General features: G+C 47.9%; 1 protein-coding gene across 3 annotated transcripts in view; it reads left to right on the top strand.

The window, feature by feature from the left end:
* The first annotated feature begins 223 nt into the window (after positions 1–223).
* Bdg (sodium-dependent transporter bedraggled) overlaps positions 224–12,732 on the top strand; it is a 210,753-nt gene continuing 198,244 nt past the window's right edge. For all 3 annotated transcript variants that reach the window (XM_077682554.1, XM_077682552.1, XM_077682551.1), the window contains exon 1: positions 224–508. The gene's annotated coding sequence lies outside the window, so the exon portion shown is untranslated. The remainder of the gene's footprint in view (positions 509–12,732) is intronic.

Raw genomic sequence — 12,732 nt, 5'->3', positions numbered from 1 at the left:
GAGAAGAGCCAAGTAGGAAGTGCGACCGGTGACCCAACCTTGAAACGGAACAAGCGCGGGCGTCGAAAGGAACGCCAAGGCAACCAGCGAGGAGCCTACCTGGCTCGGCGCTCGTGCGCGTGACGTCACGGGGCGCGTCACTGGCGTACAGGCGCGCGACGTCAGGGAGCGCCGACCGGCCGACGAGTGATCGCGGCGTCGAGCTAGCGCGTGCGGCTCCCCTCAGTCAGTCCAGCCGTGGACCCCGTCCGTGCTGCCGGTGATTTCTCCCGTCGCTCCTCACAGGCCACGAGGAGGAAGTGCGCTTCTGCTCTGTGTTCTCCACTCCTCGCTGGATACTGCCGTCCCTTTGCCGGTGTACCCCGTGAGCGGTGCTGTGTCGGTCGTTCTCGTTCAGGCGGAAATAGAGAGGAAAAAGTGCACCCGGACGCGGAGCTCTGCGCAAGAGAAGCAAGGTTGCTGGAGCCACGCGCGCCGGACCCTGTGCGGGAATGCCCCGAGTGGAGAGGTGAGCAGACGACGCGTTTGCAATTTCGTCTGCTTTGCTGCAGCCGCTGACGCTGCGGATGCCGCCGCCGCCGCCGATTATGACCGAGGAGAGAAGTGCTCTATCCTTTTCTCGTTTTTTTTTTTTTGGCTCTGTGGACAGCGTTTGTGCAGCGACAGGCAACGGCGTTGAGAAGGCACGCCGAGAAAAAACAGCCACACATGTAGAGAAATCCACACGCTAGACGTTTAATCGTTCAAAGTGAATTCATATGACTGGTAGCCGCATAGCCATGGCCTGACAGGCCGTGCTGTCATTGTAAGTGACCCCGGGCAGAAAGAAACTTTTATTTAAAGTTCCCTCAAGACATGTTACACAAAGTTGATGTTTCGCTGGTATCGCCACCTTAACATCCACTCTTTAACATTCCTAGACGTTTGTTTGATGTTTCAGCTCTTTCGGAAAAAAATGTACACCTCGAAGAAAAAAGATTTTATAATGAACTCCAGTTTGTCACCGATGACATAACTCAAGGGGGCATATTTAGGGCCATCAAAGGGTCAAATGTAGCCCCTTGACACGACGTATAAGATGTCTGAAGTGAAGTTTGCTGGAAGGATACCTTCCCTTCCGAAGAAAATCTCGAAGACGGCTTTGCGTCGCATGCACGTTGGACGGACCGCTCAAAATTCGAAACTTTTCCTCTGTAAAACACAAAAAGTTGCCGCTATTGCCGTAGGCCTTTTTTCTCTCGAGACTATGCATACTTTATTAACTTTCTGATTTCGAAAAGGAACTTTTTAGAATTAAAATAACAAGCATGGCTTATCTTCAGAAATTGCAAAAAGTTCAGGTCCCATTTTTCTGCATCTAGAAAAGATAGGGAGTTCAACTTTTTTAGTATTATTCACTCATAATTTTTCATGCCAATCTTAGTTTATGTAGAATAAATGGTTTTTTGGAAAGCCCTGCATGGCATGTAAGAGAAATTTTGCTGTAATTTTGAAACCAATATAAAAATGCCATCTTGGATTTTTTTTAATTTCACAAATTGCCATTGTTGTTCTGCATCATATGCCACAAAAAACATGCTGCATTATATGTGTAGTTTTGTAGCCACAAAGCACGAGATATGATCTTGTTGGCTGTAGTGGTTTGTAACAAAGTTCTGACTTCAACGTAAGACGGCAAATGGCCGGTCCAACCTTGTCCGCTCTACGCGTCACGATCAACTAACGATTGTACGAAGCACCTCGGCACTCGCTGCCATCGCAGTAACGGCAAGTTTCGTTATGTAAACGGTCGGACAAAGGAGGGACGTCTAGAGAGCAACATACCACTTGATTTTGCGCTTGTTCGATGGCTGAAGACAGCGAAAAAGAGCAGAAACTATCCATGTACGGACTGTATGCGGAATGATTTCAACCTAAGTGATAGCGTTTTTTTTTTCCCACGCGAACACACTTGTAAAAAATGTTGCGCGTTTGAGGCCACCAAGGTACGCCTGCGCTTTGAGGCGCACCGTATATTGCAATGGGCAGACAAATTTTGACCACTTGGGAATCTTTAACCAGCGTCGACATATTAACATACAGACGTTTTGTTTTCTTCTACGTCACAAAAGCAGCGGCAGGGGGCAGAAATCGGACATACATCCTCAACAGTGGCCAGTCACTGAATCACTCCTGCCAGTAACACTAATAACACTTGGCAGGAGTGACTGGTAACACTTAGAAGTAACAGTGGTTACACTTTTCATAATTGTGGGACCTCTCCAAGCAAATTATGAAATGGGGCGTTTATGGTGTCTTGCAGCCTGATTGCTCCTTTACAGTCGCAGTGAAGGAAGGGTAAAGTCAATGTGTTATATCGCCCGCAGTATACCGAAAGTGTCTATTCTGAAGCCTTGCACTCTACACGCGCGACCAGCAGCAGCACACCATTGCAGCAACGCCGGACATACCTTCCCCACGTTGCGACCTCGAAAACAGCGCTGATAATGTGTGACTGCTGTGAAGGGGAAAAGTGCACGAGAGGTTACGAAGTTGATCTCGATGGAAAGAGAAAAGCCCTCAGTGAAATTGACAGCGTATTATCAACAACGGGTGGTCGAACCGTTTTGCTGTGAACCGGTAACCGTTAGTTATTTTTTCGGTTCAGTTCCGGTTCGACACCGTGGTATACGTATATATATATATATATATATATATATATATATATATATATATATTGTTACGTGGCGGCAGGACAAAGATGAGGCGAACCATGGGTGACGATGAAGTGATGTATTTACAAGATGTTGCCGCAGAGCGATGCGATCTATTTACAAGCGGCCATGATCACTCGGGTGAGCCAAATCCTCTTCGTCGTCTTCGGTGACGGGTTATGGCGCTATGGGGCATTGTCCAGATAGGTGTTCCGTGACATCACCCCCCCGGTGGAGGACGACCGTCCCGGTCGAGGCCAGGGCAAAGACAGGGTGGCGAAGCGTATGTGCAAAGCGATGAAACATGTACAATCAAGTCCTTGCCACCACTGATGATGGTAATGTTCGCGATGAGCACCAGCCCCGGAACAGCTGTGACCACCGCCGTCCCCACGAGGCAGCGTCCAAAGCTTTCGGAGAAGCGCCGGAGATCTGGGCGGGGGGACGTCGTCGGCTATACGTCTGGTCGTGGCTGGTCAGTTCGTCTGGTCTCGGCGGGGCATGGGCAGGGGACACGGGGCTGGGGAATGTCGCGTCCGTGGCTCACCGGGGCTGGGGCGGGCCGACGCTTTCCAAGAGCCAGGATGAGACCGCTTCATGAGCCGAGACGGGGTGAAGCTCGGGGCCGGGATGGGACTGAAACCCGCTATCTCCACCAAAATGTTACGTGGCGGCAGGACAAAGATGAGGCGAACCACGGGTGACGATGAAGTGATGTATTTACAAGATGTTGCCGCAGAGCGATGCGATCTATTTACAAGCGGCCATGATCACTCGGGTGAGCCAAATCCTCTTCGTCGTCTTCGGTGACGGGTTATGGCGCTATGGGGCATTGTCCAGATAGGTGTTCCGTGCTTGCATGGCGCGTCGTATTTCTCGTCCATTGACCTGAGATCAGGGTACTGGCAAATTGCAGTCGACGCCATGGACCGCGAAAAGACCGCTTTTGTAACACCAGACGGACTGTACCAATTTAAGGTCATGCCGTTCGGGCTCTGCAATGCGCCAGCCACATTCGAAAGGATGATGGACTCTCTTCTCCAGGGATTTAAATGGACGACATGCTTATGCTACCTGGATGACGTTATCGTCTTTTCTCCCACGTTTGAGACACACTTGCATCGCCTTTCCGACATCCTGGCAGTTTTTCGCAGAGCTGGACTTCAGCTAAATTCGTCAAAGTGCCACTTCGGTTGTCGCCAAATAAAGATCCTTGGACACCTCGTCGACGCTACCGGAGTCCAACCTGATCCAGACAAAATACGAGCCGTAAAAGACTTCCCTACTCCTCGATCGGTGAAAGAAGTTCGAAGCTTTGTGGGGCTCTGCTCCTACTTTCGGCGCTTCGTCAAGAACTTCGCTGAAATTGCCAGGCCCCTCACGGATCTGCTTCGGCACGATAACCCGTTTTCCTGGGGCCCTGAGCAAGCTTCCGCTTTTTCAACACTCGTCAATCATCTCACTAATCCACCTATTCTGGCGCACTTTGACCCTTCCGCTCCGACCGAAGTCCACACGGACGCGAGTGGACACGGCATAGGTGCTGTACTAGTTCAGAAACACGCCGGTCTCGAACGAGTGATAGCGTATGCCAGTCGCCTTTTGTCACCTTCCGAGAGGAACTACTCGATCACCGAGCGCGAATGCCTGGCTCTTGTATGGGCCGTGAACAAATTCCGCCCATATTTATACGGAAGGCCTTTTTCTGCGGTAACTGACCACCATGCCCTATGCTGGCTTGCTTCCTTGAAAGATCCCACTGGTCGTCTTGGTCGCTGGGCTTTACGCCTTCAGGAGTTTGACTACTCCGTGGCCTACAAGTCCGGTAGGCTCCACAGCGACGCCGACTGCCTGTCGCGTCAACCGGTCGACCAACCTGATACAGCTGACAACGACCTTGATTCTTGTGTCCTTGCACTGACTGACTTTCTCAAGATCGCCGACCACCAGCGTCGCGACCAATCATTGCAGTCGATCATTGCACGTCTCACCACCATGCCGTCAGACCCTGCATTGAACGCGTTTTTGCTCCGCGACGGCGTGCTGTTCCGCCGGAACTTTCGCGCAGACGGCCCTGACGAGCTTCTCGTTGTTCCTGAACACCTCCGATCTGACGTCCTCCATCAGCTGCACGACGAGCCGACGGCTGGCCACCTTGGCGTCGCACGAACTTACGACCGTGTACGTAAGCGATTTTACTGGCCCGGACTCTACCGATCAGTCCGCCGCTACGTAACGGCATGTGACCTGTGCCAGCGTCGGAAAACCCCTTCTTTGGGCCCAGCCGGACTGCTCCAACCGATAGAGATTCCTTCCGAACCTTTCTTTCGGGTCGGTTTGGACCTGCTCGGCCCTTTTCCTCTCTCTCGTTCGGGAAATCGCTGGATCGCTGTTGCGACCGATTACGCGACCCGCTACGCTATTACGCGTGCTCTCCCCACCAGTTGTGCCACCGACGTTGCTGATTTCTTGCTTCACAACGTCATCCTACAACACGGCGCTCCCCGTCAGCTCCTTACCGACCGTGGCCGGTACTTCCTGTCTCGGGTTGTTGACGACCTCCTCCGCTCTTGCCACACGAAGCACAAGCTGACCACCGCCTACCATCCCCAGACTAATGGCTTGACGGAAAGGCTTAACAAGACCATCACCGACATGCTCGCGATGTACGTCTCCGCGGACCATCTGGATTGGGACGTCACTTTGCCGTATGTTACATTCGCATACAACTCATCCCGCCATGACACCGCCGGTTATTCACCGTTCTTTCTTCTCTACGGCCGTGAACCCTCTCTTCCCTTAGATACCCTACTTCCTGATGCGACACCTCTGGCTACCGAATATGCCCGCGATGCTGTCGCTCACGCTGATGTCGCCCGCCAGGTTGCCCGTGCCAAGCTCGCGGCTTCCCAGTCCTCTCAAAAACACCGCTATGACGAGCAACACCGCACCGCCCACTTTACGCCCGGCTCCTTGGTTCTTGTCAGCACCCCTTGCCGCCGCATTGGTCTCTCCGAGAAACTGCTGCCTCGCTTCAAAGGCCCCTATCGGATTAAGCGTATGGTCACACCTGTGACGTACGAAATTGTTCCCGCCGCTCCTTCCTCACCGTCACTGGACCCATCAGCTCAACTCGTCCACGTCGGCCGCCTCAAGGCGTATTACTCAGCGGCCCCACCTGTTCCCTGACCCTCGATTTCAATAAGCACCGAGACGGCGCTTCTCCGCCGGAGGGGGGGTCATGTCACGGCCCTCTTGACATTTCACATGGCAATGCACTGGATCACCTGGTGGTCAATCCATCGTACATTTCATCTATGGGTACGTGCCGCATCAGTGGGTCGCGCAAGGCAAGCCGAAGCGAAGACGAAGAGGTCGCGCAGAGACAGACTGGCTCGAGCTGCGCTGGTATCCTCGGCTTCGGACTAAACGCCTCATTCTTTGAAAATAGATCGCTTTCAAGCACAGCGTGTAAATAGCCCGCATCTGCCTCGTAACAATATATATATATATATATATATATATATATATATATATATATATATATATATATATATATATATATATATATATCAATGTGTGTCGAACCGAAAAAAATTCCGGTTCGGTTACGGTTCTGGTTCAGGCGAAATCATTTCGTTCCGGTTTAGTTCCGGTTCGACAAAATCAGGTACCGAACCGGTTCGCGAACCGGTTCGATGGGTTGAATTATCACTGAAATTAGAAAAAAAAATTCAGTAGTTTAAAATGACAGTTAAATCAAAATACAAACAAAAATTCAAAATGCTGCTGTTCCCCAAGGGCAGTGGCGCAATTGCAAAGCAAACTTTAAACAATTACGAGATATTAGAAAAACAGATGAAGTGGCGACGATTTACTACCTACTTTCTCGCCGAGTCTTTATGTTGTCCTAGCGACTATTCATAAAGCCGCCGCCAAGAGATATGACGGTAGGATATATTTCTTGCCCTTTCCTTTCCTTTTTTCTTGAAATCGCATTTGTCGCTATGGGATCGCCCATCACGCTAACCTTGAAGCCTTAAATTTAGGCCTGCGTACTGACGCGTTCAAATACCAGCGCTTAATACCAATGGCACACATTTTTTTTATATTTGCAACTAAACAGAAAAATCATACAACAGGCACATAAATACTACCAAGAATTAGATTATTTGGTTACCCTGAATAATTTGTTAGCTGTCACCTTATCGAATGTGTTAGCCACACTTTTGTTAAAAGTGAGCTTTAGTTAACGCTCAGTCACTGCATTATTGACCCGCCGCGGTGGCTCAGTGGCTAAGGCGTTGCGATGCTGAGCACGAGGTCGCGGATTCGATTCCCGGCCGCGGCGGCCGTTTTTCTGACGGAGGCGAAAAGCAAAAACGCCCGTGTTTACGAGATTTGGCGCATGTTAAAGATACCCAGGTGGTCAAAATTAATCCGGAGCCCTCCACTATGGCGTGCCTCGTCACCTGCGTTGCGTCGGCGCGTTAAACCCCACAATCAATAAATCACTGCATTATTGCTCTGACCACTGCAATTCCTTTTGCGATAGCTATACCGGATGTGTGCATTACAATCAGTACGTCATCGTACCGCCTGACCCCCGGCCCTGTTACAAAATGAAAGGGAAATTTGACGCGCGGAGCATGGGATGGGACTTTTTGGGTAGACGCTCTTTAATTCGTCCACAGCAGTACTCCCATCCGGAACGAGTAGCAGTAGAAGTAATTTAGCGAGTTGGGCAGTCAGTACAAGTGCACCTTCGAAAAAAAAGCAGATCTGAAAGAAACATAAGTGCATCAGCAGCAAACGGCTTGGCCACTGAGCAGCTCCTGCAATCACAATTGTGAAGTACGTATTAACAATTTGCAGGTGTCGGACTTTTTAAACAAATTACGAAATGCAAAAAGTTTGCACACATCGGGTGTGGGCTTCCGCTTTTGCGCAGTGGAGCACTCCTGCCGCCTGATTGATCCAATAAAGTCGCAGCTAGGAAAGGGAAAAGTCGTTTTATATCCCTGCAAGCTGCCGAGAATGACATTTCGTTTGGTCAGGCTTGCACTACGCTCGCGCTTCCAGCAGCAACAGATCATTGCTACATTGGTGCTCATTCATTTCCCCTGTCGTCACATAGAGCCTGGTAGTGTTCAATTGCCTGGAGGTGAAAGCGCGCGAGCGGGTACCAAGTTTATGGTGCGTGAAAGAAACAAAAAGCCAGAATTGCATTGACTGTGCAATATAAACAACGGAGGGTCGAACCGTTTCGGCATGAACCGGTAACCGTTATTTCTTTTTCGGTTCAGTTCCGGTTCGGGTTCAGCGTGCTCAAGAAATAACGGTACGGGTTGAGTTCCGGGGAAAATACCGGTTCAGTTCCGGTTTTCGGTTCGGTTCGGTTTCGGCTCGACACCCTGATATATATATATATATATATATATATCAATCTTGCAATGGCAGAGATCTGTCCTCGCGCGGAAAGGTTGGAAATGCATCACGAAAGTGCAAAACTGTCAAATGCCCAATTCACTCTCTTGAATAGTTTCTACATTGCTCTTTTATCGTGCGGACTTTGTTGGGTATATAATTGTATGGATGACCCTGGGATTGGCGTCGTTGGTTTTTGCGGCCGCAAAAAAACAAACGCTTGCGGCTGGTTTTTATTTTTCCTTATTGCGGTCAGTCTCAAATCGGCCATAGTGATCCACGAAAATGAAGCTTTGTTTGGCTCTTTTTTCAGATGTTGAGAGTAGCCCAGCTAAGTTAGAGCTAGGCTATGAAAGGAACTGTAGTGGACGTACCTGTATCATTTTAAATGCTTCCGCGTGGGTGCCTGAATAGCATCCAGCCCGCGTCACACGCTCCAAGATTTTTTTTTATTTGCCCAAAACGAAAGGCGTGGCCAGCGAAGTAGGGAACCGAACCCGGCACCCCGCAGGTAGCAAGAGAGCGCCCTGCCCGCGGAACTGCACCGAATTTAGTGAGAGGACGAATGTACAAAATATCAATCTTGCGGTCCGACCTAAACACATTGTGGTTCGGTACAAATGTGTCCGTATACAGTGCGTACCCCCCCACCACTGTGGCGGATCCTGGTAGCCCAAGGGTGTAAAAAAAGATTCGGTGCGAATAGGCCTCCGTAGAACTTTCTGATTTAGATTCTGACGAGCGTTCAACTGCGAGATGAACCTTTATAGCACAGCAGCAGTGTTTCAATAGTGCAAAACCCAAACTTCTATAACCTCAACCCCATTGCATTCCGGGATAGGACAATTTTCTTAAAAGCGAAAGCTTTCTTAATGGGACCGATGGCATCCTGTCAAAAAAACTAATGCATAGACCGGTTGGTCGACCCAGTGGCACACGCGCAAGATTTCGTTCCGGAGGGGACCAGAACCCGAAAAAAGGAAGGGAAAAAAGTAAGAATAAACGAAAAAAAAAAACTAAACATAATAAAAACTTCGGCATTCATTGGGGGGTACGGTTTAGACGGCTGTGTAATAAATTATTTTTATTACAAAGGGCATTACAAACTGGCTGACCGTGTTGTGAGCAGACGTACAATTTGCGCAGGTTTGTTGGGTTGTCACTTGCGAACGAACAATAATTTTCAGTTGTCATAATTCTACAATAAGCCGAGTCAGTGCCCTGGTTGTCAAATGTACCCCCTCCCCGTGAACCCGGAAATTTCGCCCAGTGAGTCGACCGAAAAGCTCTAACAAGATATTGGACACACGACGCATACCTGAAGTCGGGCTTCTGTCGTGTCAAAACAGTTACTTGAAAATCGCAAAAAAAACAAACTGTTCTAGATTAGAAAATAGTAAATACAAGCATCGATCGTGAAGAAGGAGTGCAATAGTATACCTTTATCTCATAAACCACGCATATATGTATACATTTAGGTCGTCCGTAGATCCGTTCACTTAGTGCGCGAAAAGCATGGGTTCGTTCTTCGATTGCGATTTGGGTTTTTGAAGGTTCGACGATGGATTGGACGCGCTTTCAGCGAAGGCTGGACGCACTGCTAGCTTTGGCGCTTCGCTCAACTTTCTTCAGGATGGGGTGGTAAATGTTTTCTTTAACTGTGAAGTTTCTGAGAAAGCTGTGTAGCTTTCCTTTGTAGCCGCACTTCTGCATTTCAGGAGGACGTCAAATTTTCCCCGCCCCACTTCGTGGGCTTCTCGTAACCGATAGTCTTAAGTAAGAACCATTTCCAAAACGGCCAGATATACTGGGCGCACTGAATCACAAATAAAAAGCAGAAATCAGGCAAGCAGCAGATGGAAGCAAAACAGTCGTCGACCTTTACTTTTTTTTTTTTTTTGCATCAGGGTGCTTAGTATTGGGGGCAGAGTTTGCACGTATCGGGGTAGGAAAGATGGCATGTAGAAGTGTGCTATGTAGATAGGAAGTAGTTTGCAGTTTCCAGAAGCGGGTGGCTGGTGGCGGTAACAGCGCAAGTGTCTGATGTGGTTCAGACAGTACAAAAATAGTTTAAAAATCCCTCCGCGGTTACTGATCGTTGGCAGTATAAAAAAAGAGAACATAGATCACGGGGGGACATCAAAAAGGGGAAAAGACTTTAACTTGTAAAGAACACACCTGTCAACCATGATGCGTGAATACGGCCAAACGGATAATGAGCATTTCGACAAACCTTTCTTTCAGAATTTCTTTCGGAGTTTAGTTATTGGTTGCCGCAGGTATCATTTATGCAACGACTCGGTATACACTGTGGGGCCGAATCTTTACGAAAAGGGCGCTTCATGAGTTCTTGATTGATTGATTACTTGATTGTAGGGTTTAACGCACTGACGCAACGTAGGTGATGAGGCGCGCCGTAGTGGAGCTAGGGCTCCGAATTAATTTTGACCACCTGGGGAAAGACGGCCGCCGTGGTCAGGAACCGAACCCGCGTTCTCGTGCTCAGCAGCACAGCGCCTTAACCACTGAGCCACAGCGGCTTTTTTTTGTTTGTTTTCCACGTGGTATTTGTTGCACTACATGTCGATGTAGGAAACGATGTTTACAACCCATATTTACAACTATGTACACATACAAATGAGTTTATTACAAGCTGAAAAACAAAACTATACACAATGACCAATTATGTACACTTAGTTTAAAACGGGGGAAGGATTGAACAACTACAATAAACAGGGGATACCATCAGGGCGGAAATCGTTTTAGTCATAGACGTCTTTAAGATTAATGATAATTTGGCAGAAGTATGTTCTGAAAGAAACCATAGGCTCAGCGTGCCTATCCGGCATTCGCGTTTTCCATAAACTATGCAGGGCGATTAGAAAAAAAAAACAATCATATGGCACATCACCGTCTGCGAATGATACGAGGTACCGTATACCATGGGCTTCTGAATCTCACGGTATCTTCAGTCAGTGAAATTATTAACGTAAAGAGAGCTCGATGTGCATTGTGTTAAACGTTATCTACTTACCGCAATCTCCTCCCTCACCGCGGAAACTGCAAAGTGATCACTTGGAGATAAGATTGGAATTTATCAGCGAGGAAAACATGCATTGGAACCGCTGCACGACGCGGTAATGGGGTTGAACAGTCGCTATAGGGTCGTAGTTTTTCTTAAGCGTTTTGTTGCAGTGCAAAGTGATGCAGTAAATTCCTGACAATTGGACCTGTTTTACGGTAAGATAAGTGCATTGTCTGTGTGGTACTTACGCCGGGGACTGAAAGAGAGCCCTGTGAGGCGGAAGTGAACGTGACGACAACACGCACTTTTTTAACAGTCCGAGTGTAAGAGTCACTTGCGAGAATGACGCGGTGTGAAGTTCTTGAGGTAGAACGGTGGTACTACCGGCAAAGGCGCTCAACGTTTTTCAAAGAATGTTTAATGGGTTAATGACTGGCCTCATTTCTCCGTAAAAAAATATTAAATAACCGGACCTTCTTATTTACCGAGTCATTTAAAATATGCGTCCTTACAATAGCGAACGAACAGGCTATTTTTTCTCAGGCGGTATTCAATTTCGTAACATTTGCGTACAACTCCTCATTTGGTCGAACCACGCACATAAACGGTAAACTTCTACGCCATAAAGCTCTGTTTTCAATAATTTTGCTCGTTTCATGACGCCTGTATCTGCGCACTCTTAATTCGAATTCCCACATCATTGTAAGCTGAAATGGGCTTGTACACAATCCCTGCGTGCTTGCAGAGGCGAGCGCTAAGTACAGCTCATATCTCATCTCTGTCCTGACTTCGCACATCATTGTTTCCACCGGGATTTTCTCGATTAGTCAGCATCGATAGTCGTAATCAGCGTGCCTGACGCATGCGCGACCACGCGAAGATAAACCCCCAACTTCTCTCTAACGTTCTACAATTTACGATTCTTTAATTTTACTTTTGTTGCTGCGAGACACTTCTGCGAAAAAAAAAAAAGTTTGAAATTGTAAGAGACATCTTGGCTGGAATTTAAATCGTGCGGACGGCATGCAGAACAAGCGTATGTCCGATAAAAAGTACACATCACGAACAGGAAACGCGATAAGGTATCCATAACGTACATGTAAATGATGATAATGAAAAACTAAAGCAACCACTCTGAAAATGTTTGCACATTGTACCGTCACCGTCTTGTTGCCCACATTTAAGGTCTTCCGTTACGCGATTTGTTATTCAAACGCTACGCAAACTAGAATCGCGACGAATATATATATATATATATGCAATAAACTCGTCGCGATTCTAGTTTGCGTCTATATATATATATATATATATATATATATATATATATAATGCGATTTTGTGTGACCGATTATTGCGTATTTAACACCATCCAAAGCAATTGTATATTTTAGAGTTATGAAAGAAACCCTTATATATATTTCGTCGAGGGCGTGTCGAACAAAAATATTTCAGGATGTGGCGACTACTCAGTTGTAAAAAAAAAGCATGTCTGAGTTTTTGCACCTGCGGGGAGACGTCGGGCATCAATTTAAGACATCCGCCGTAGTTGCGTGGTCGGTTTGGCGCTCATTCAAACGGTTGCAATCA

Source organism: Haemaphysalis longicornis, unplaced genomic scaffold (assembly GCF_048455015.1).
Source record: "Haemaphysalis longicornis isolate Haplotype H1 unplaced genomic scaffold, Haemaphysalis longicornis Haplotype H1 scaffold_9, whole genome shotgun sequence".
NCBI lineage: Eukaryota > Metazoa > Arthropoda > Arachnida > Ixodida > Ixodidae > Haemaphysalis > Haemaphysalis longicornis.
The sequence above is the reverse complement of the archived record's forward strand: the minus strand, read 5'-3'. Positions and strand labels throughout refer to the sequence as shown.